The sequence below is a fragment of the Castor canadensis genome, chromosome 4 (genome assembly GCF_047511655.1).
Source record: "Castor canadensis chromosome 4, mCasCan1.hap1v2, whole genome shotgun sequence".
Lineage (NCBI taxonomy): Eukaryota > Metazoa > Chordata > Mammalia > Rodentia > Castoridae > Castor > Castor canadensis.
Window position 1 is genome coordinate 146,660,043 of NC_133389.1, and position 25,247 is coordinate 146,685,289.

The following is a 25,247-nucleotide window of genomic DNA, read 5'->3' on the forward strand; positions in this document are numbered from 1 at the left end:
AAAAGAAAGCTGTGACTTTTCACATCTCATAACAAGACTGAATATAAATCTAAAATAATAATACTTATTCCAATAATTTCTAATAAATATATGACCAGACAAACACAGACTCTTACCCATTTGCAACAGCAAAAGGTATTCGCTTACATGGTAAGGGCTGACAGCCTGAAGTTCAAGAGCCATCATTGGTTAGGTTTCAAAGGCCTCAAAATTTTCTCTGGATTTACATATAGCTGATGGTGCTCAATATTCAAGTCAGAGGTCAGTTCTCATGCAGACACCATATAAGAATTTAGGGTATATAATTAGGGCATAGCCTTGTTTAATATAGAATAGAAAAGCACACTTTTAATTTTTGAAGTAATTTATAGCTACAATTCTGTTATGAATATCAATCAGTAGTTACCTTAAAATATGCTTTTATTATGGGTACTACTTGTGAAAATTTACTCATCCTGGGATGCCACCAAAAAAAAAAAAAAAAAACAAAATGTACTATCTAAATATACAAATGGAAATTAATTATTTATATTAGGAGAAAAAAGAGCTTTGTTTTTAAGGAATCAAAATGGATAATGATAAATTAAACAGAGACTTAACAGAATGTCTTAATAGGGTACACTGGCATGTGTTTAATTTTTTACCCTAACAAATTCTGTAACATGCTCATGTATTGCTGATCAATATAATGACAATGTCACAGGGATTTGTATTACTTTAGACATAGTTGAAAATAGTGTTTAACAATCAGCAGTTTCTCAAATAAATGTTAATACAAAATCATTTGGGGACTTGTGATAATTTCACACTGGCTCTAAATATGCTAGAACACAAGCCAGTTCTCAGAAAGAGAAAAAGCACGTTTCTGAAAACTAAACCCTAAGTTCATATACTTATGCTAATACACCTCCATCACAGACTCCTTGAAATACCCATACAGCAGTCCTTAGGTTCACCTTTCTTCTGTTTACTACACTTGAACCACTTATCACAGACAAGGTATTTTTTCTATTTGTCCTCTTGGCCAATTTTGCATATAGTAGAGGAAGAATGTCACCTTTGTCCACCAAACCCTCAACAAACATTCGGATACCCTTCATGTAATGTATGAAGACAATCAGCCAGCTCTCATCTCTCCTCATGCATCTAAATTCCCCATCGAATTCTTTCTTATAAACAGTCCCCAGGCCTTTTCTTGTCTTCTACACCACAATTCATAGACCTATCACTGCCTCTAATTAGAAATATGCCTCATTCTGTTCGATATCCACTTTATAACATTTTATCAGGCTATACCAATAAAAAATCTTAAGGGATTTAACAAGTAAATTTGTGTTTGTATACAAATACAGACACATGTTCTAGAAACTGTAAAGAGTAATAGAAAGTAATACATACAATTAAAATTCAATTACACAGCACTACTAAGAATGGTGTCTACACTTACTTTTGAAGTTTTTTCACTAACTCCCATTACAATACTTACATAAGAAATCAGATATGGAACAGTGAAGGAAGAAACAGAAGGAAATGTTAGGTTTGACCTGGGCCTTGACTTTTGAATGCTCCAAACAGTTCTATCAAAAAATATTCATGATATTCACTTCACAGTTATCAAATAAAAAAGGTTTATGAAATTATAATTTACCACACACAGTAATGAAAACATTTATAAAGAATTAAGTTGTCTGCTTTGATTCCTTCATTAGCGCCCCAGTACCTACAAGCTAAAAACCCTTACAGCATGGGATGATACACAGGCCCCTGAAGCCAAGTACATACTAGTTTCGTATTTTGTCTCCACATCTCATTGTAGTTCTCTGTCTCAAACATCCTTTCTACCTTTCCTTTAATTGCTAATTCTTCTTATGCTTGTTCTTCCCCCAGGGAGCCCACAGGTTTTATACTTTCAAATAAGAGGACCCTGGGCATAGCCTTTGTACTAAAATGTAACATGTTAGATGCAGATGCAATTATGTTTAGTGTGTAAAGGGTGGCAGCCTTTTACTGATAAGAACTTTTTAGAAATTGATGAACGGAATTGTATGAATTTTAAAAGAGAGCGACATGAATTTTTAGATATACCTCTGATCTGGAAGAGGTTAACAGAATTTGAAATCCGTCTTGAAATTATAGTACTGATGCTTTCAAAAACAGTCTCTGCTTAATTTAGTATTTTGGTTAAATAGATTAAGAAACCTTTTAGGTAATTTCAACTTGAAAAAGGGTAGCCATGAAGTCCAGAAATATGGATAAAATTATTTTTATCATATATTGTAATATAAAGTCAACAGATCATTTATTTTATTTACCAATCTTTCCAGACTAGATGAACACTTGTTCTCATGAAAATACCGACTTCAGTTAAGAATATCAATATTTCAAGAATGACCTCAATCAGGAAATTACAACACGTGTCCTATCAAAGACAGATAAATCTAGATCTTCATGAAGTAAATGGGAAGGACAATGGATACCAAAGCAAGCCACAAGATTGCAGGGAAGCAACTCCTCCTTTCTACAATGAGCATTTATTGAGACCAAGCTGTTCCTAGGAAAAGAGGAACTGGAGATTTACTTATCCCGCATCCATAAAAGTGAAGGAAGAACTTTCTGCTGGTGTGGCAAAAGGATTTGTTCTTAATCAGCTAAGGATGGGAGGCAAGGTATTGGTATATGGAGTGAGAACGACAAGTTTTCAACTTCAAGGGAGAATCTGTATTCCTTGTAAGTATTCTACCACCACGTTTTGTTGTTTGCTTTTAAATATTGAATAGAAAATAAAATTCAAGAATTTAATCCCCTGAAAAAATAACAGTAGGAAGCCAGCTAGACTGACTCAAGTCCAACCAGTATATAGTATCCAAGAACTGAAGGCCCAGGCAAGGAACCCAGGCCTGATTCTGGGCCAAGAAATTAAGGACTGATGCTGTCTCTTCCCATCTTCAGAAAAAGAATTAAATCCTGTCATTGTGAACTAGGATAAGAAGACGTTGAAAAAAAAAACGTGAAACATAGTAGGCCAGCAAACACAGTGTTTGTCATTCATCAGATGGAAAATTAGGTTTCTGTTGTAAAATAAATTACTGTTTACTTAACAGCACCACTAAAGTACAGCTTATTCAGTAACTATTACAATGCAAAATGGAATCTGATCCTTTAAGGATTAAAGAGGAAATAACATCTCACTGTTAAAATTTTTCAATGCTAAAATCATTAACTACGCCCTCTTTTGGAGCAGTTGTAGAGTTAGTGATGAACCAAAAAATAAAAAGAAATTGACCCATTTACATGTTTAAAATAGCAGAGAAGTTTGAATTAAATGTTTTGGGGAAAGGATAAGTAAATCAAAGAAAATAAATATACCTTGAAATTGCAAATTACAACATATTTATATAATAAGGTACGCTTCTAACTTAATTTATAAGACTATTTCTTTGTTTTTCTCTTGGTTCTGGGAACTGAACCCAGTTCAAAGAAATATCCTTTGATAATAGTCTATCATAGAATATAACCTACCTAAAAATAATATCACTGAATGTTGTCATCAATATTATGGATAACGAAAGCAAATAAATACATCTGAAGTTTTTCCATGGGGAAAGGTGGTACTTAAATGACTTAATGTTTCTGACACAATAAACACATACAAGTTTCAAAAACAATTCTTTAAAAAAAAAAGGATCAGTCAAAATCCTTTAAAAGTAGTAAGACTGGGATGCAGCTGTGGTAGAATGCTTGCTTAGCATGCAGAGGCCCTGGACTCAATGCCCAGAACCACTAAAAAGAAAAAAATAGTAAGTCAAAGAGCACTGCTCTCAGCTGCCAGTTTTACATACAGGAAATGTGCATGTATCATACATACAATTTCAAGACAATTTAAGGTTTAAGTGAATAAAGTAGTAATTGATTTCCTTGATTTCTGAGTTTAAATTGAGAATCTAAGATTAAAATGGAAGTTTTGATAAGGAGATTCTCCCTAGTAATTATCAAATGGCTTCAAATCAAAGCTTTGAAATACCTTTAATTGTTCACTTAACACCAACATAACATTGTTAATGAACGCTTAAAAATAATTTTTTTTAATTAGACATGTCTGCCATAAATGCCTTTATTTCTTCAATTTGTTATTCATATGCTGACATGGCGATCAGTCAAGTGCCACTTTCGTAAAAACTGATTCTAATTTCCTACTCAGTGATCCCACGAGAAACTGCAACCATTCTATCCACACACAAAATGACTTTCCAATTATTACAGAAACTTTACTTTCCTAGTCTAAATATAATTTATTTCAACTATAGATCCATATCTTAGAAAATGATCTAAAATGTACAATGTGTATCTCAAAAATAAAAGAAACTATTAATAATGACTCCAATTATTAAATTATTAGTAAAATCTTTGAAAATTAAGCATCTGCTAGGAGGAGGACTAGGAGGAGACAGGTCTAAACTTTGAGTACTGTTTCTATAGACTAGCTTTTTAAAGAACACACAGTTGTATAGCCATGTAGTTTAGTATTTGTAAGGCAAACATTTGGGAGTGTTGTGTTTTGTTTTGTTGGTGACAGGGTCTCACTCTAATACCGTAGACCTTACTGTGCCCAGGCTGGCTTTGAACTTTGGATCTGATGCTCCTGCCTCTGCCTCCAAGTGCTGGGATTACAGCAATGTACCAGCACGCCAAGCTTAGAAATTGTAGAAAACTACTTCTGTACAGGTCACCGTAAACTGTGGAATGACGTGCCTATAAGCATGTAGGCTTATCTTCACCCGTAATAAACTGTGCTCCAGGGTTCAAGATGCCAGTTACATAGGCTGCCACCTGCCCAGTCATCTCTGCAGACGTTGCTGTCTAGCGCATGCATTTTCAGACTTGAAAACTTGAGGGGCCGCACCGTATCATACGTCCCCGCCAGGCTCGGCGTGTCTATCATGGGACCACACGTGTAAACATTACGTCTGCCAAACAACTGGGAGGGTGTGACACACAGACCTAACGTGTTTAAAGATTACTGAAACCTGATCAGTATTATGGCTAGGTTTTTAACGTGCTTTTTTTTTTTTTTTCTAATTTCAACTGTAAATTGATGTCCAACTGCCTCCCAACACAGGCAGGAAAAACGAACACCAGCTGGTCACAAAGTTTCTTTCAACTTCGCCTCCACTTACGAATCTCTTTGGATTGGTCCGCCCCACCCCCATGATAAATAAAACAAAGAACCTAGGTAAATGTCACAACCGTAGCCATGGTGTAGCTGCAGGGTTTGCATGGGTCGGGGTTTAAAATAAAATCGGGCGCTGCTGAAACGCATGCAAGTGGCTGGCTTTAAACACACTGACCATATCCTAGTAAGATGAACGCCAACTTTCTCCCCAGACATCGCAGGCGCGGACAGGACGCGACCACGAGCGCGATGTGACACGTCCTGCGGGCGCCGGCGTCCCCGGGGCACTCGGGAGGGACGCGCAAGACCACGTCGGCCCGGGGACCCCGGCCGCTCCCGCGCGCCGCCGCCGGACACCGCGGCGAGGACCCGGAGCAGCGGAGGGTCCTCCCGTCCCGCCGACCCCACCCGGCTCTGGGCCGCAGCCCCCCGCGCGCCAGCCCGCCCTTCCCCGCAGGACACTGACCGCTTCGGCTGCGGCCGCTTCTCTCGCCGCTGCCCCTCGAGGGGGCTCCGGTCCCGCTCCGCGCGGGCGGCCGCGACAGGACGGGCTCCAGCTCTAGCCAGGTGAGGCGCCGGGCAGCCCCAAGCCTGGCACAACCCACTTTTATTTTTCCGGACAAGAACCGACAGTTGTACCCTGGCCACCTGTGAGGTGACTCCCGGCCACAGCAGCTAGGACGATGACCCAAGCTTACAGTTGAGGTTTGAAAACTGCAGCCGCGTCCGAGACGGTGAAGTTCACTAGAGCCCGCCCCCTCTGTCGGGAGAGCCAATCGGAGCGCGCAACGAGGGTGGGGCTGGCACGTGACGAGAGGGGCGGGGCGCCGGCCGGCAGCGCGTGCTGCGGGGCGGGGCCGTGGAGCCCCAGCTCGGAGCGGGTGTGCCGGGAGCCAGACCGCCCAGTGGTCAGGCGGCCTGAGAGCCAGTGGGGCGTTTGGGTGATTGTTGCCAAGGAGGGGTGTGGCGGCGCGCTGGGGCACGCGTAGGACTGGCACTCCGAGTGCACCCCATCCCACTTTCAGAGGGGTCAGTCCACGAGGAGTGACTATCCCGACACTGGGGAGAGGGAAGAATCAAAATTCGTTCCAGCTACTTGTGTCTCTTTACCAAACTTCTGTGCCTGCCAAAGACCTGCTTTCTGACTCTTCCTGATCATCTTCCTTATGACCTGAACCTACCCGCCCCCCCAAGTGGAGAGTCCAGTTTGCTATGTCCTGGCAGATGTTCCCGGAATCATGAAGATCTGATGGGGATTTATGGAGCTTGGTCTGCACTGTGATGTCTGCTTCAGGGAACCATGTTCTGAGGCGTTGGCTGAAGGCACTGCACTGTAGGGAAAGTCGGAGAGGGTGCTGCTTTCCCTATGCTAAGGAAAAACCTACAAAAGACTTCAACCACCTACTCAGGATGTTATTTTTAATTTTTTTAAAGTGGTACTGGGGTTTGATCTTAGGGCCTCACACTGCCAGGCAAGCGCTCTACGACTTGAAGAATTCTGCCAGCCCTTTTTTGTGTTGGGAATTTTTGAGATAGGGTTTGGCGAGCTATTTGCCAGGGGCTGGTCTCGAACTGCCATCCTCTTGATCTTAGCCTTCCAAGTAGCTAGGATTACAGGTATGAGCCACCAGCGCCTGGATATTACCTCTTGTTTTATTTTTATTTTTGGCTGTATTGAGGAAGGATTGAATCCAGATATCTATACATGTAGGCCAAGTACTTTACTATTGAGCTACACCCCTGTCCCTCAGGATCTGTTACCTCTTAAGGTGATGAAAAGTTAAAGCTTATGTGCAATACACAATAAATATTCTAGATTATGCATACTAAATCTACATATACGGATAATCTAGGATTGGCTGCAGAGTATATTTTCAGTAACCCTAGGACACTGTTGGGAAAAGATGCTGGGAGTGGAATCATCCTCTTGCTTTTAAAAGATTTCAACACGAAGCTAACTTTTTATTATTGTTGGTACTTGGGCTGAACTCAGGGCCTTGTGCTTGCTAGGCAGTCACTGAACCTCTTGAGTCACGCCTCTAGCCCTTTTTGCTTTACTTCTTTTGGGAATAGGGTCTCACATTTATGCCTGGGCTGGTCTCTGACTTTGACTCCTACTTATACTTCCTGTGTAGCTGGGTGACAGACATGTGCCACCATACTCAGCTATTGATTAAGATGGGGTCTTGTGAACTTTTTGCTTGGGGCTGACCTCAAACCCCAGTCCTCTTGATCTCCAACTCCTGAGTAGCTGAGAGTACAGACATGAGCCACCAGTGCCTGGCCTCAGTCAAATTTGAAAAGGGAGGTTTTGTTGTTCTGTTTAAGCAACGCAAATTCCCATCAAGTTATCTGCTCTTCCACACTGTATTTTTCCATGATAAATACATTGGGTGCATCATAGCCATTTTGTGAAGTCAGTTGGTTTTTACTTACTCTGAGTCCTTTTCGTTTGATGTATTTACCGCCCCCCTAAACCTTATCAAGTGGAGAATATTACTTCCATCGACCTAATGTCTTGCTGTGAGCAGGCTAACCAGAAAAGCCTAAAATTAGGATGGAAATAGAGAAACAAGCCACACACTGAAAACGACTTTTCAGGTGTCCACAGACCAGTGAGACTGTTCCCATCTTTTCTTTCATGAGCAGGTACTGCTTTGCAGAAGTCTCAGCACCAGCACTGGAGCCAATAACCTGTTAAGGCTGCAAGGTGGGTTTTGATGTGAATGAGTGTGTACATGGGTGTGTGTGCAACCCTGGACCTCCTTAATTCCAGCATTTAATCAATCACCTGCTCTTAAGCAATCTTCTTACGATCAACCTGCCTTCTGTCACCAATCCAGTTCCACATCACTTTTAGACAGACCTTTCTCTCTGTGTCACCACTTTAAACCAGTCCACTGGGTCACAATCTCTGTTATAACCAACCAGCCTCCTAGGGGTCTTTTCATGTCTTACAGTTTCCTGCTGCCAGCCTTGGGTCCAGCTTCTTACCATCCTCATCAGCAGCACCCGCTCATCAATTTCCAACTTAAGGATGTTACCTTTCTAGAAATCAGAAACTTTTGCTGATGTCTGCTTTCTACATCCAGTCTGATTACCTCTTTACCCTATATTATTTGGTGTAGGGCTTACACTTGTTCCATGTATTTCTTTTATGTCTCTTACCTTTGTGCCAGATGTGAGACTTAACATACTCTCCCAAAGACATTTGCTTGATCTCTGGTTCTGTGGTTCAAGGAACAAGGAATTCATGGTTTCAAGGAAGAGACTTTACCACCTGTGGCCTTGCAGAAAACTGAAGACACAACACATGTCTCCATTCCAACCTTATTTACCCAAATGCTCTCATAGCCAGGCCAATGATTATGTTCTTGCTCTTGTTCCCTTGAGTGGGAAATACTAATGAGACCTTCTTGTCATTCTGTGGTCATCATCTCTGACCATATACTTCATTAAGTTGATCACTCTTGAATGTCACATACCATAAGGCTGGGTGGTTGTTATAGGCAGAATTGTCTGTAATTTCTAGAGATTCATATGTTGAAGTTCTAACAAGTAGTACCTCAGAATATGACTGTATTTGGAGATACAGCCTTTAAAGGATGTAATTAAAGTGAAATGAGGTCATATGGGAAGGTCCTAATACAATGTGACTGGTATCTTTATTAGATGAAGAGAGTAGGACACAGCCCAGCGCAAGGGACAACCATGTGAGTATACAGCAAGAAGGCAACCATCTGCAAGACAAGCAAAGTAGACACAGAAGAAACCAAGTCTGACACCTTGACCTGGACTACTTAGTCTATAGAACTACAAGAAAATAAATTTCTGTTTGTTAAGACACCCACTCTGGTATTTGTTATGACAACCCTAGCAAGCCCCAACACTCCAGGTTAATCATGACATGCTGAGTAGGGAGAGTGCTCCTTCCAAGACACTCAATTAAATCATACCTGTGACCAGCCAGGACCAGTGACCAGGGTCACTATGCCACAATATCCACCATACTCTGTTCAAGAAAGGTAACCTTCCCCAATCACACCAGGCCAATCACCATATATTAACTACAGGAAGTGATTCTGTGTTTACTTCTTATTTTATTTTCTCATAGGTGTGTATTAATTGTAAAAGGGGTTTCACCATAGTATTTTCATATATGCACAGATTGTCCTTTGATCACATTAACTCTCTCTGTGTTCACTCTTTACACATGCAGAGGGAGGTGAATTTTGCAGAGAGAAGAAGGCCTCAGACTCAAAACTCCTGCCACTGACATCCTCTTTATGAAGAAAACCTTCCACTATTTTTTTTAAATGCTAAGATGTTGTCATTTGATTCATGTAGAAAGAGCAAAGCAAGCATGACTGTCTACAGCTAAATAACTGAGACATTTGCAGCCAGGCTGAAGGTATCCAGGCATAAGAGGAGCCAGCCCCTTCTGAAAAGGCATGGCTCAAACCCCCAGCCAACAGAGGAATGGATGGGGACAGCTTCCCCAAGCAGATACCCCCTCTGGAGGTAGGAGTGCTGGGTGTACTCAGATGGAGGCATCACAGTGCATTTATCTACAGCACCTACAGCACATCCTGATTTTGAAAGTGGTGAGAACCAAAGAGACCCTGTCCAGACATCACATCTCCTGGCTCTCTTAAAACAAGGTAATTGGGGCAGGTCTTTCCTGATGAGAGTAGTGACTCAGACTGTTACAAGTGTCTTCTTCAAAAGGTGACACATTTTTTTTCTCCAAAACACCCATGATTGATTAGGGCCAGTATGTCAACCCAATCACCCTGCACAGTTTAGAGAATCTAACCTTCGAAGCTGTCTAAAAGAAATGCCATGCATATTTGTAATTTAAAATGTTATAGAAGTCATATTTTTAAAGCAAAAATAGATAAACTTAATTTTTAAAATATATTTTATTGAACTCACTATATCCAAGATATTATCACTTCAACATGTAATGAAAATTATTGAGATGTTTTGTTTCCTTTTTGTAGTGTCTTAAATCTAGCATGTATTTTACACTCACAGAACTTCCCAATTCAGATGGGAAATCTGTTCAGAGTTCATGAAATTTACCACTGAGGAAAGCAGATTCACGTCCTTAAATTATCTTGAACATATTAAAAGTTTTCAATAAGTGAGTACAGTACTGGTTTCTTACTTAAATTTAATTAAAAAGAAATAAAGTTCAGTCACACTAGCCACATTTCAAGTGTTCCATAACCAGATGTGACTGGCGACTACTATGCTGCAAGTCGGAAGGACTGGAAGCACGCTCAACTAATGGTGTCTGAACTTCAAATTGCTTAATATAGTACTAGAGACTGTGTAAGCTTTCAACAAGTCACAGCATCAGACCAGATTGAAACACCAAAAACCCTTAAGGTTCAGTAGCCCAATTTCCTTATTTTAGAACGGTAAAACCTAGAATGAGAGAAGTTAGGGACTTGCAAAAGATGGCACCCCTAAACAAGTTGTTGGTGCATACCTGAATAATAAACTAGGCCTCATGAGTTTTAATCCCCAGATGCGCTCTCCTCCTTGCATCAGACAAACTTCAGGAAAAAACTGTTTTTTAATTTATTTGAATAATTACTCAAATGGCCAAAAGAAAGAAAGAAAACCTACCTCCTGTTTGCATTTGCCTAACCTGAGAAATGACTCCTACAGCATTTAAGGTTTGGGGTCCGGATGGCTGAACCTGTCAGTGCCTCTCACCTCAACCTATCACTGCTTCCTCTCCTGGAAGACACCTTGACTGCACAGGGTCCCACATGGCCCCCAGAGCATCCGGCCACATTTTTCTGTCTGCAGCTGTCCTTTCCCAGCTGTCTACACAATTTGTTTAAGGTTGTGCTTCAGAGAATCCTTTCTATTTGCAAAACAAAGTATTTAGTAGAAACTGCAGCAAAGTTGTGGAAAAGCTACCATCCTCCAGCTGCAAACGCACCAGCTCTGAGGTCTGACCTCATGAGAAACTGAGAGAGAAAGACAGGATGTGTGTGGTTCATCACACAGAGCTGCATTCAAGTCCCAGTTCTGCTTACATGACTTTGAGCAACCCTCAGTTTTCTTAACTGTCACATGGGGATAATAATAATGGTTATATCATAAGATTTAAATGCGGTAGTGTATACAAAGCAGTGCCTGACAAGATTAAACACTTGGCTTCTATCAGCTGCTGTTATTTATCAGTGGTCTGCAGGCTCCCTATGGGAAGGGCCACATATGTCACTCACTACCACACCTTCTGATTCACAAATGCTGGGGTCACAGTAGGTCCTAAGTAAGTATTTGTCCAAGAAGTTTATAAGATGCTAGGAAGGATTGTGGGGGGAATATGGTGAATTCGCTGGTAAGGGAAAGGGGAGAGGGAGGTGACTGCTTTCCCTTTCAGAATCGGCCTGGTAGAGACACCAGGTTCAAAATGAAGTTCTGTGGTCAATAAATGGTGATGTCCAGGGGCTTTATGAGATAAATTAGTCACTAGGGCTTAAAGGGAGGCAGATATTGAATGAAGCAAAGCCATAAATAAAGTGTGTAAAATTGTCATTGATTTGATTCAAGTAGACAGTGCTTACTAGCTCTCCCCAACTGTTCTCCATTTAATTTTCCTAAGAAACTTCCTTTACGAACTGCATGTACCATGAACCATGACCTCGTATCACAGTCCCCAGAGAACATGGCAGGTGAGAAATAATAAAGCTTCCTGGAACCCTTCACTGAATGAGTCTTCTTACAACAGGCAGTAACAGCTATTAGATTAAAGCAGAGCTGACTTTTAACCCCTACCAACTCCCTTGTTAGGGGTGATCTTTGCCTCATCGGGTATGAGATGACAGCACAAGCATTACAAAGCCAATCTAGCCACTTATTGAAATCCTTCAGGACATAAAAATGTTAACAAGGTAATCTTACTGATTCTCACAGTATCCCTGACACTGAGAATATTCATGGCATACTTGAGTCTTCTGAGTTGTTGGTCTTACCTTGAGATTTACAGAGCAGCATTTTATACCTTTATTTTTACAGAAAGAAAAATGAGCTCAGAGATGCTCAGAAATCCATTAAAAGTCAGTTTATGAGAGAGTAGCTCTGCAATTCATAAACTGTGAGAACTCGAGCAGGTTAGATCTTTGTGCCTCTTTTTTTTTCATGTGTACAATGGAAATAATGATATACTTGTCCCACAGTGTACATTCTAATAACAGCTCACAATGCTCTAAATTGTGCTAGTTTACCTAATCCTCCTTAAGTGCTATATTTTCCTTCTTCAAAGATAAGGGACCCAGGGGTTCTACACTCACCACAGTACCAAAGTAGTAATTCAGGAAGCCAGGATTCAGGTCCATCTTCCATTACACAGCTTTGACATTGGAAGTATATCTTGGTAGAAGAGCATTGGCTTAGCAGGTGCAAGGACATGGATTTGAGCCCCATCATTGCAAATAAATAAATAAATAAAATAATTCACCTCAGTTCCTGAAGTTCCTGCTCTTTTCATCCTTTTGTTTCCTCTCACACTTACCATTCCCACATTGCTTCATTATCAAAATGATTTTTCAAACATATAAAGTATAAGATGGGGTTAGACTGTTTGATGTGACAATGGATTAGAGTTAAGAGACATCAGTACAAACTGTGTTTACTTAATATAGATCTGGATGACTGCATGCAGAAATATTTGTGTATATGTTTAGATGCTGTAGTTAGTATTGCATATCTCTCTCCATGTCTGTCCCTTGAGAGTGCTTACAAGCAATCACACTCAAGAAGCAGCATCATACCTAGTACTCAGGTCTTGTGTTCTAATCCCATTATCCATAAAAGGAACCACAGCTCTTTGAGAAAATGGCTGATTCTAGTACTTCAGATAAGGATAAACAGATGGCCTGAGCCATCTTGTAATCCCAGAAAGAAGGAAGTGCAGATAAGCAAGCACCACCATACAATAATGGGCTATGTGAAAAGCACCAAGAGCCAGATGAAAGAGCTCCCAATGACCAAAGCCGGGACAATTTGAGCAGCACAATAAATGGAGCAGTATTGAATTATAACCCAAAGTACAAGATAAATATCCATGAATCCATACTAATATCAATGAGCAATTGAATAACAAATAAGAACAAATAAACATATCTTCCTTGAAGAAGAATTATGAATAATATATACAGATATTCCACCTTCAGGTTTGGGGAACATATTTTTTTTACTCTTTAAATATAAACTGCCCATATTGACTTTCTCCCAAAGAATACAGCATGGATAGGGGGAGCAGCTTTACAGCAGAGAAATCTTGCAAACAGTACTTCAAGACAGGAGGTCAAGATTAACATCAATGGTTGTAAGTCAGTCATATCGATAATATTCACCCTTGATATAACATGACGAGAATGACACTTAGCCATCACGGTCGTCCTCCCCAAAACTCATTGCTTCAGTTCAACCATGAGAAAAATGTCAGACAAATCCCAATTGAAGGTGATACCTCACCTACGCTACTCAATACTGTCAAGGCCACCAAAACAAGAGAAGTCTGAGAAGTGATCACAGCTGTGAGGAGTCCAAGGAGATGGGGAGACTAAATACAATGCAATATTTTAGATAAGATCCTGGGACAGAAAAGTGACATTAGGCAAAAACCATGGAAATCTGAATAAATTATGGGTTTGAGTTAATAATAGTGTATTTGTGTTGTTCATCATAGGTGATAAGTGCACCCTAATAACATAAGTAAATAATAGGGGAATTAGTTATGGGATATGCAAGAACTCTGTATTGTCTTTGTAACAGCTCCATAAATTTAAAAACTGTCCTTAAAAAAAAAAAAAAAAGAAGAACGTGTCTGCTATTGCTTAAAGCATACAAATATAGAGAACTGTGGAACCAGAAACTAGAGATGGAAGTAACCCTGGGATCCAAGGAAAAAGAAGCTCAGTAAAATAACCAAAATACAGCCCTGCTCTTTTTTATTGTCTTTTCAAAACATAATTGGTTTAGTAATTTGATGCAGGCTCAATCCTCTCAACTTTTGAGCAAAAATTAATGCAGAAAGAGATCCAGATAATATACCTCATTTCACTTCAATCACACAATGCATCTTCCATCTAGCAGTTCTCAAACTATGAGGAGACCCCAAGACTTTTTCAGAGTTCCCAAGGTTAAAATTATTTTCATAATAATACTAAGATGATCTTTATCATTTTTACTCTTAGTCGCTCAGTGGATAGTGGAGGTTTTTCAGAGACTAAAGGATATGTGATATTATAAGAGAGTAACATAAAAGCTTATATGCAAGTCCACTGCTTTCTATTAAGTCAGAAATTAAAGAAATTGCCAAAAAAAACCAAAACAATTTCATCCTCATCACTACTTTGTTTGGTTTGGATAATATACCTGTTTTTCATAAAATAAGTTACTTATGTTAATATGTAATTGTTATTTAGAATAAATTCTTAAAATACGATTAATTTTCTCTTGTTATTTATTTATTTTTTGGCAGTACTGGGGTTTGGACTAAGGGCCTTATGCTTAGTGGGCAGGTGCTCTACCACTTGAGCCACACTCCCAGCTTTGCTTTAGTTATTTTTTGAATAAGGTTCTCATGGTTTTGCCCAAGGCTGCAATCTACCTACTTATGCCTCCCTCATAACTTGGATGACAGGCAGTGCCACCACTCCTGGTTTATTGGTTGAGGTGGTGTCCTGCTAACTTTTTTGCCAGGGCTGGCCTTGAACAATGATCTTCCTGATCTCCTTCTACCATGTAATTGGTTTTACGGGTGTATATGGCAATTCTTTTAATTTCTAATATGATAAGCATTGATAGAATTATGCTACATAAACTAAAACTAGTAAGTTTTGAGTGTAGAAAGTTTGAGAACCAAAAAGATTGAGAATTTCTATACTAATTATAGCGATCAGGTTGTTCTTTCAGGACTGGGACATTTGTCACACTATAATCACCCTGGATCTTAATCCTTCCAAGGTTGAGAGAATCCTCACCCCTTGAGTCTAAGTGAAAGTGTCAAGTGCATTCCCAGCCTTCCCTGCAGCTTGGGCAGGAGCAGTTACCTTAGGCTCTATCAACTGCCCCTACCTGAACTTTCAAACTGGAGTTAGTGAGACCAGACCATGAACAACTATGAGTAGAATGGAGGAGTAGGAGGGAGACAAGGTCCTGAAGCAGCCATTCTAGCGGTACTTCCACATCCACTGTTACTGGAATCCTGGTCCAAGCTTCAGCTTAGAATCTTATGCTTTGGACCAGTGGCATCTTCCCCTGAACCATCATGAACATGACTTTGGAAATTGTTCATAGTAATCTTGTCATGACCTTGGCTTTCCAGCCTGGGTCTCCTTTCTATAAGCTACTCAACAACCTTAAAAATACATTCCATTTAGTTCTTAATTGCAAGCAATCTCTGAAAAATTGGTTTCCTAGTTAATTTCTGAAGTTCTAATAACTTGACCTCTTTTACATCAATCAGGTTTTATGAAATTCTATGAACAAGCCATTATTAACAGAAAAGAAAACAAAATAAAGTTATCCTTTACTTTATCTGCCATAGAAGACAAACACTTACATAAATGAAAATACCATTTTGAGGGATGAAAAAAATGTTGGCATTCCACTCTAGCCATAAACTTTTGCCTAGACTTTGAAATTTTGATCCAACTTTCACCAGCAAAGTGTAAGATTTTCATTGTGTTACTTCCCAGTTATGCAGTCTCTATAAAACAAGCAAGAGACTCTAAAAAGAAGGACTGGTGACACCATGCCATGTGCTTAGTTCATTATAAATCATTTCAAGTACCTCTAGCCATTCGGAGCCAAGCAAAACAGAAACGTTCTAATGCATTTGAGAGTATCTCATTTTATAGAGTGCTTAAGAGAGGCATGAAAAGCATACTAGATTTCAAATGTACCAAATTATCCAGAAAGGATTTGGGAACTGGTTCCTATTAGGTTTCTTTTCATTATTATTTAGTGTGGTATATGAAATATTATGCTTCTCTGTTTGAACTGCTGGGCCCTTGAATTGTTCTGCCTTCTACAATTTTGCAAACAAATCTTAAAGCATTTTTTTTTAATTCTAGTTACCTTCCCATTAGACATCAAAGGTGGAAAGTATGCAGGTCAGTTAGGCCCTTTGGGTGTTCACTTTTCACCATACCTCAAATTATAATGGAGTTAAATTAATTTCGATTGGAAACAACATCTTCTTCTGGAAGAAGCAATACTACTTAGAGTTGAAATACTACTTTAGAATAAAGAATCCTTGAAGTGTTGTCTTAACATAAGGTAGAGGAAACATAAGAGGGAAGCAACCCATTGCTTTTTCCCTCTCATGTTCTTTGTTGGGTTTGAGGTTAGGGGGTCCCTGGAATCTTAGAAGAAATACTTGTGTACAGTGCAAGTCAACAGAAAAATATAAATCAACTCACCTCACCTTGAGGAAAGGTGGAGACGTTGAAAAACAGGCATGTGTAATGTCCATCATAACCCATTTACTGAAAGCCTAAGTTAGGGGTGCATCTTTTTAAATATGAATTTTTCAGTGGTAATCAACTGATTATCTTGTTGTACTTGAGAGAACCTGCATGGGCATAAAACCAGTTGTCTTCATTTCTTCCTGTCTCTCACCTAGGATGTTTGTCTTTTTCTCTTCCTGCTTAGAACAGGAAATTGCAAAAATAAAGATTTGATCAGTTCCTATTACTTTAGTGAGCTTTGTTCAGTTTGACTTAGGCAAATAACACATTTATATTTGCCAAAATATTATACGAATTATCAGAACAGACTAGTTTTATTTAGTGTTTAATTATCTCAGTCTTTCAGCCCTTGAGTTCTGATTGCTATTTTCCCTGTCTTTAAAAAGATTTCTCTTTCAAAGCAAAAATAGATAATACATTTGAGACAATTTCCATTACTCATTGACCTAGAAAAATCCCCTTCAAGCAGCTCAGTCCTGAGCATGCCTAAAGGGTTCTAAACCAGTTGAGCTCAATGTGGCACAGGATATGTTAGTATTAATAGCACCCAAAGTCTGTGTAGCATTTTAGAGTTAATATAGAGCCAGTTATAAACACTGTATAGTGTTTCTCTGAGATTACTGTAGGCAAGGTTAGTAGTATCCAATTTTACAAATGAGAAAAGGGACAGTAAAAGTGACTTGGCCACTTCAGCCTAGAGCTGAAGGCCATGGATCATTTTGGGCTACCCTTAACAAAGAAGTCTATACAGGAAGCAAAAATTCTGACCTACTCTTTTTCCTTTCCTACTTTCACCCTTTTTCTGAACCATTATAGGAGGCTCTGTGACTCACTGATCATGGACAATGGGGAAGAGAAGAAAACATAATTTTTTAGGAGGATTCAAAGTCCAGACTCAAGTCATATATCTATCTTATCTGCAGCTAGCTATGGGTTACATTAGAAGTCCTGATATTACCCAAAAACTAAGTGTACACATCACTCCAACTAATTGGTCATAGTTACTCCCCTCTGCTGTCCTAGGTTGCCTAAAGAGGTTTTGGGTAGAGATTTGGTAAATCAACAATGATTTACCATCTGAAGTAATGATATTTAGCTCTGAACTAAGAATTTAAAGCCAATAGTCATGGTTAGAGGAAGATAGTTAAGAGAAAGGAATGTTTTGTTTTTAAAAATGGCATTTCTACACTGAGGGTATATAAATACAAGCACAAAGGAATGATGGATATATGGTGAAGTAAGAATATTCTATATAAAACTTGGCCATACATTTTCATGGAAGATGCTATGTACATGTCATTTCATTTAATTCTTGAAATACAACTTTGAGGTAGCTTTCAAAATTCCCATTTCACAGTTGAGAAAATTCAAGCCCAGGGTGACCTGTCTAGAGCCATATAACTAGTAAATGGAGAGGGGTTTGAACTCAGATTCCCAATTTCATGTCTTTTTCAATACACCACACTACAGACTAAGTATAGTTTACATGGTCCCATTGTTTTTTCTTCCCTTTATGTTCCAGCTCTATATCTCATTATATATATATATATGTATATGTATAGTGGAAACATACTTACCTGGTAATGTCTAAGGAACAGGAAGTAGATAAAAATACTTCTGAGAAGCAGGATAGATGTTACAGTGTGAATATTTGAGAAGATTCTCTTGGCAGGGACTCTGTCTTTTATGTGTAGTCTGTAATTATTTTGGATGTTTATAGGACTGCAATGATAGGATGCTGTAGGAGTTTTCCCTCTGATCTTGCAATGACTGGCTGCTCTTCCACCTTCTGTTCTCATCTTAAATGTCACATCCTCTGAGAAGCTTTTTCTGTTCACTGTAGCTCCCTGTTCTTTACAGCACTTTAAAAAAATCACATTAGTAATCACAGATTTATTTGCTTATTGTCTGCTATCCTTGTGAGATTGTAAATGCCCCAAAGGTAAGCAACCATACTGCTTTATTCAGCAGTGTTTCTCAAGCACACACCTTGGTGTCTATCACAAAGTAGAAATTCAATAAATGTTGATTGGATGGAAGGATGGATGAATGGATGGATGGATGGATGGATGGGCAAATCATTCTTACATGAGTTTCCAAAGAATCTGGGCACCTGTGGCTCACACCTACAATCCTAACCACTTGGGAGGTTGAGATCAGGAGGATCAGGGTTCAAGGACCTCCCAGGCAAAAAGATCATGAGACCTCCATGTCAACAGTTATGGTGGGAAGCAAAAATTGGAGGACTGTGATCCAGGCTGGACTGGGCAAAAAGCAAGACCCTATCTTAAAAATAACAGAGCAAAAAGGACTGGAGGTGTGGCTAAAGCAGTAGAGTGTCTGCCTCAGAAGAATGAAGACCTGAGTTCAAACTCCAGTACCACCACCAGAAAAGGAGGGCAGGGGAAGAGGTATCTGAGAAAACAGGTGATCTGGTCACTTGATCTCTGAAAAGCTGGATTACTTTGGGGATCAGAATGGATCAATCACTGTTCTCTAAAAATAGAACTGAGATCTAGTAGCCTTCCAAAGACAATATATGGGAACCATGAGGCCAGTCCACTAGAACAAAGAATGGAAGGGAAGTAGAATCTACTTATCAAGTACAAAGCAATGTGTTACAAGTACATTATTTTATTTAACATAAAAAGCAGTATATAGAAATAGAATAGATCCCTATTTTACAAATGAAAAAAGTGAGATTCAGGTTCGTGAGGTTTCCCAAAGTTATAAAACAGTATATGAAGTAAATTTGTCAGACATCAAAAACCATTCTTCCTGCTTGTTGCTGGTGGCTCATGCCTGTAATCCTAGCTACTAAGAGACAGAGATCAGCAGCCTGAGCAAATAGTCCACAAGACCCTATCTCGAAAAACCCTTCTCACACACACACACACACACACAAATGGTCTGGTGGAGTGACTCAAGGTGTAGACTCTGAGTTCAAGCCCTCCTCCCCCCAGGAAAAAACATGCTTTCTTTTAAAAACAAATTTACTTTTTTTTCCTTTTTTATTGACCTATAACAAAGTGCTCATATTTTAAGTGTACAGTTGGTAAAATTTAAACATGTATATAGTCTGTGATCATCACCCAGATCAAGAAATGGAATTTTTTGGAGCAACCTAGAACTTTCCTTGTTTTGTTTTCTCCATTCAATATCCCCAAGGCAACCACCATTTTGACTTCTATCACCACAGTCTCCTGTTGTCTGTTTTTAAATTTCATATCTGTGGAATTTTATAATATGTCATCTTTTTTTGTGTATTTTACTCTTTTTGTCTGTGAAATTCATCCATGCTGTTGCAGTAATTGATTTTTTCTTCATTCCTGAGCTACAACTCAATGCAATAATATAATCACAATCTCCTTATTCCACTGTACATGGACATTTCTTTCTCTCTAATTTTATTAATAAAATGCTATGGAAATTCTTGAATGTGTGTTTTGGTGATGTAAACACTCATTTTTGTTGGCTATACACTCAAAAATGAAACTATTAGTCATATAGCTATGCATGTCTGGCTTAGGTCCAGACATGGACCAAGCATTTTCTTAAAGTGGTTATATCAGTTTACACTCTTAACAGCAAAGAGAGATGCCAACTGTTGATGTCATTGGTCATTTTAAGTTTAGTCACTCTGGTGGAGCTAGGCCATGCTTTTATAAACTATACCTTGATACTTTAGCATGGATCATAAGCCCTCAGAGGGGAAAGATCAAGAGCTTCCTTCTGGTTTTTAGATGAAGCTGGCAATGATGCTACTCCCTGGTCTCTAGTACTAAGAAATCAAGACTCATATGTCTGACCATCTAGTAGGTGAAGAAGTGCAGGCTCCCCAAAGGATAGAGCAGACTCTAAGAGTTTGCTCATAAATGTGATTAAAGCAAATGAACTCATTGACAGAAAAATGGGTGAGTGGAGAAGGACTTCCCCTCTTTGATCAGAGCCATCAAGATCTCCAGCAAAGGACTGAGAAAAGCCTTGTCAGAAACAGGCCACCACTTTTTGAACCCCAGGGGACTCTTCTGGGATCCTTTAAGGAATTACCCCTTTCATGTAGGAGGTCAGATTTCAAACAATAGCCACCACAGTCCTCGTATTTTGAACACTTTCTACATGCTAGACAAATGATTCATGCTTTATTTATTACAGTATTCAGGACTGTTGGGTATAAATAACAGAATCCAACCCATGTTTATTGGTAAATTCATTGAAAGAGCAGTTTTTTATTCTGAGATGGCCCTGCTCTTCATGTATGTGTGCTGAAACTTATTCCTTTTTATGTAATAATCATTAGAGTGAATGATAATAGCTAATTATTATTGCTAAACCTCCTTTTAACCACACATAGGACTAAAGTTTGTATTTGTGCCATCCCATCCAGCCATTAACCAAATTTTTTCTTTTAAGATACACATGAGGCTAAATTTTTTGCCACAAGACATCCAGGTGAGAAAGCCACCGTGTCCCATGGTTTTCTCTAAAGCATGTTCATTTTCATCCTTTAATTCAAGAAGAGCTCTCAAACATACATGCCCTATTTGTTAATGTAGCAAGAATGTTAAATGAGCTTACATACCTATTTTTTCAGCATTTTGTTAAACTTGAGACACCAAAATAGAACATGAGGAGGGGGTACTCCAGATAAGAATATAGCAACATGATGGTTTAGCCAACCAAGAAGGAGGATGAAGAAGGTGTTAATGGTGAAGCATAAACTGGATCATTTAATTAAAATCAATAAAACAGTCAGACATCCAATAAGACAACAGCTACAACATGATACTGTATTTGATGTCTATAAGGGTGACTAATTCATCAACAAACTTTGTCTAATATACCCTATTTCTGATCTTAGGAATATATATATTTTGAAAGATTTCCAATAGAGTAGTTGAAATTTAAATTTTTCCTTAAAACTGGAGAATTTTAATAAATTGTAAAAGTCTTTTATGTGGAATAATTCAGTTCTTGAGAATAGTAGATAAATGGAGGTATACTTGAAGAATTAAGGAGAACTAGGTATGTTTTATCACCTATTTGGAACACAATGTCAGCCATGGTTTGAATGATGAACTCAGTTGACCACTTAATATGAAATTGTTTCTGTAAATTTTTGCACATCCATCTATAAAATGAAATAACTATTACAGAACCTTAATGGGTAAGGCTCTACATAGCTGGTTTCCAAGTCTTTGACTTTTTCTTATTTCATTAGGTGGATTCTGTCACTGGGGTATTTTTTGGTTAAGTTATAATTCTCTTTTCTTAAACTCCATTTCCTTTTAATACAAAATATCAGACTTACTATCTATAACACAATATTGCTTAGAATAAAATTGTTGATTCCACAAGCTAATATTCTTCCCATTATTCAATGTTTATGCAGTTGTTTGTGCTCATTGTTTTATTTTTTGCTCTTATTTTTAGTTTGTGTTGGGAATTGAACCCAGGGAATTGTGCATGCTAGGCAGGCTGTGCTCACTTTTATAGTACTTATTTGATTATAATCAAAGACTGGCCTCTGGTTACCCTGTGAATAATCCATAATGGGGGCTTTGTTCTGCTTTTAGTGTTAATTTTTCTCCACAAACCCTATTTATTTATTATTTATTTTCAATATACTTCATTTCTTAAATAGCTTTAGATTTCTAGAAAAACTAAGAAAATAGTATAGTGTAGGTTTCTCATACTAACATCTTATATTAGTATAATGTATTAATTATAACTATCAAACTGATATTGAGATGTTATTAACTGAATTCTGTATCTTGTTCAGATAACCTTAACATTTACCACTGCCTTTTCACTGTTCCAGGCTCATATCCAGGTTTCTAAAGTATATTTATTTATCATGTCTCATCAGCCTCCTCTTGTCTAAGATACCATTTTTCAGACATTTCTTGGTTTTGATGAACTTGGAGGTTTTGAAGAGCATTGGTTAAATATTTTATGTAATGAGCCTTGATTGGGATATGTCTGGTGGACTGGGATTATGGATTTGGGGGAAGATTGTCATTTTTATCACATCAGATCAAAGATTACACACTATCCATACGATTTATGACTATTGACCTTGATTCTTCCTGTATGTGGTAATTTTTGTTCAGCTTTCTTCACTTTATAGTTATTTTTCTCTCCCTCTTACCCTTTTTCTTTGTTGTACTCTTTAGAAGGACGTCATTATGGGCAGACCATATTTAAGGTCAACACAAATTTAAGGATCTACATAAACTATTTAGAATTTTTCTATGCAGGAGATTCATAGCTTTACTTAATTATTCAATCATTTATCAGGGTGGACTTATAGGCATTTATTTTATATTTTATGCTATAATCTGATAGTACTTTACTTATGGTGTTACTCAAATTGTTCTGCCTTTGGCTGCTGGAGCTCTTTTAATTAGTTCCTGCATCTTTTTGATGGACTCCTATTTTTTTATATTCTTATTTATTTTTCTATTACATTCTTACTTTGTAGCACAAAATGCTGCAGAATCATCTTGTATTTTTTCTAGAATCCGTCACTTCTCTAAGGAGTTGTGCTAATTTTTGAAATACGATTTTATGTGTTAATTAAGGACAAGTCAAAGTCAACTAGAAGACATTTGTGAATGTACTCAAACAACCATCACCACACCTAAACTGTGTGGCAGGTTAGGAAAGATATGTCCATATTGCAGCCACAACACTCCTGGCATTCCTGCTTGGTTCTGAGGTTCAGACAGCCTGTTATCTTCATTCCTTCTCAAACATTATAATGAGTGATATAACAGACAGGCTAACTGCAGCTGAGAGACAACCAACCTAAACATTTTAGCTCCAAACCATCAGTAGTATTATGTGAGGAAGAGACTGATAGACCTTGTTTTCAAGCCAGCCAAGCAGCAGGTAAAACTAAGGTGGTATCTTATTGAATCATTAAATGTCATTAATATTTGGGTAAGAGGGCAGAGATAATAAGACTTATTAAAGCCAAAGGAGGACAATCCTATTTTCAAAGTAAAACAAAGCTGGCATATGAACAATTTACTTAAAAAAAAAAAGAACCAGAAAGTAATTTTGTATAGATAGGGCTGGCTTCCCACCACACCCCTGTATTTGAAGAGTCCTCTATCATTACCGGTGATAAAGTGCAAGGTTTAAGAGATGATGCTATGGTTTCCTAACTGAAACTGGAGTAATAGTAAATTATCACTAATTGGCCAATAGTTCCTTAACCAACAGTTCAGTGCCTTAACTGGTTTTTTGTGTACTTTTGTTTTGGGAAATTCATCATTTGGGATAGAACTGTGCCCTAGGGACACTGTGTAGCTCCTCTTCATTCTCCTTCACTCCATTTCAAGGAAGAAATGTTCTGAAAAAGGCAGCTTCAGAAATTCAGACTCACACTTTACTTTTATTCTCTTTTGGGATTTTATCACTTGAAATTTCTCTTGAATTTACAGGCAATGAGGATGGAGGGTAACAACCCACCATTTAGGTAAGCCAGGCTGTCTTCTTTTAGGACTTTACCAATTTTCTGGATCCATCAAAGGGAACTACTCTCTTTTCATTCAGGGCTCCTCTGTCCTGAGAAGACCTGGCATGGGCCATGTGCTTCAGCTCTGCTTTAAGTATTAGAAAAATATATTTCCTTCTCTATTTTGGCTGGCTTCCTCTTGAACTAAGATGTGTCATGTCAAGCTACAAGTGTGAGCTTAGGAAGAAACAGGAAACTTCTAAGTCTCTTGTGGTATCTTAGTCTGTCTGGGGCTGTTATTACAAACTATCAGAGACTGGATAGGTATGAAAAATAAAAATTTATTTCTCACAGTAACTGTAGGCTCTGGTAGATTCTGTGTCTGGTTGAGGGCCAGCTTCTTGGTTCATAGATGGCTGTCTTTTTGCTGTGTCCTCACATGGCAGAAATAAAGGAATTCTCTGGGGTTTCTTTTATAAGGGCACAAATCCCATTCATGAGAGCTCCAAATTCATAACTAACTCTACATCTTAAAGGTCTTACCTCCAAACACTACCATTTAGGAATTAAGTGTCAATTTATGAATTTTGGGGATACAGATTCAGTCTAAAGTATTTGGTTTCTTTAGACTAAATTCTACTTACTGAAGAAGATTCCCTGCATATAGCTTAATCTAATTGTAAAAAGACTGCACTGGACATTGAGACAAAAAGGTTTTAATAATAAAAAGCAGGTCTGTACTTGGCCTTGAACTAAGGAATTTAATTTGGGGTCAGGACATGGGCAGGGAGAGATATATGTTGCTTGGGGTCCGTATTCCAATGTCAACTGAATACAACCTAGATATGAATTATTATACTGCCCAAGTATTTTGTGTAGTCAGAAATGGTATTTTATAACATTGTTATAAATTGTGAAAGAAATAAATATGATTCCAGTGATTTTTGGAAAGTTATTAGTATTTCATTTCTAAATAAAAAACTTGACTGAACATCTTTGGGAATATCTGTTTGATATGAGGATTTATAAATAATCAGGCAAATGAAGTGGAACTCCTCAGATTCAATATAAACATGGCTTCATCAGCTATCCTTATTTCAATTTGTTC

At 38.4% G+C, this 25,247-nt stretch overlaps 1 protein-coding gene and 1 long non-coding RNA gene across 5 annotated transcripts in view; one reads left to right on the forward strand and one right to left on the reverse strand.

Moving 5' to 3' along the window:
- The window catches only part of Stk17b (serine/threonine kinase 17b), a 30,861-nt gene extending 24,961 nt beyond the window's left edge, over window positions 1-5,900 (reverse strand). Inside the window, exon 1 of one of the 3 annotated variants that reach the window (XM_020167493.2) lies at window positions 5,637-5,900. The gene's annotated coding sequence lies outside the window, so the exon portion shown is untranslated. Of the gene's footprint in view, window positions 1-116; window positions 2,431-5,636 lie in introns of those variants that run through there. The other 2 variants (XM_074071316.1, XM_074071315.1) reach the window with 2 other exon arrangements.
- On the forward strand, window positions 2,329-9,580 carry LOC141422610 (uncharacterized). 2 transcript variants are annotated; one of them, XR_012447313.1, is made up of 3 exons: window positions 2,329-2,727; window positions 7,820-7,880; window positions 8,843-9,580. It is a non-coding gene; the product is annotated as an uncharacterized lncRNA (long non-coding RNA). The 2 variants fall into 2 exon arrangements; XR_012447314.1 differs by lacking the exon at window positions 2,329-2,727 and adding an exon at window positions 6,065-6,787.
- Window positions 9,581-25,247: the final 15,667 nt, after the last annotated feature.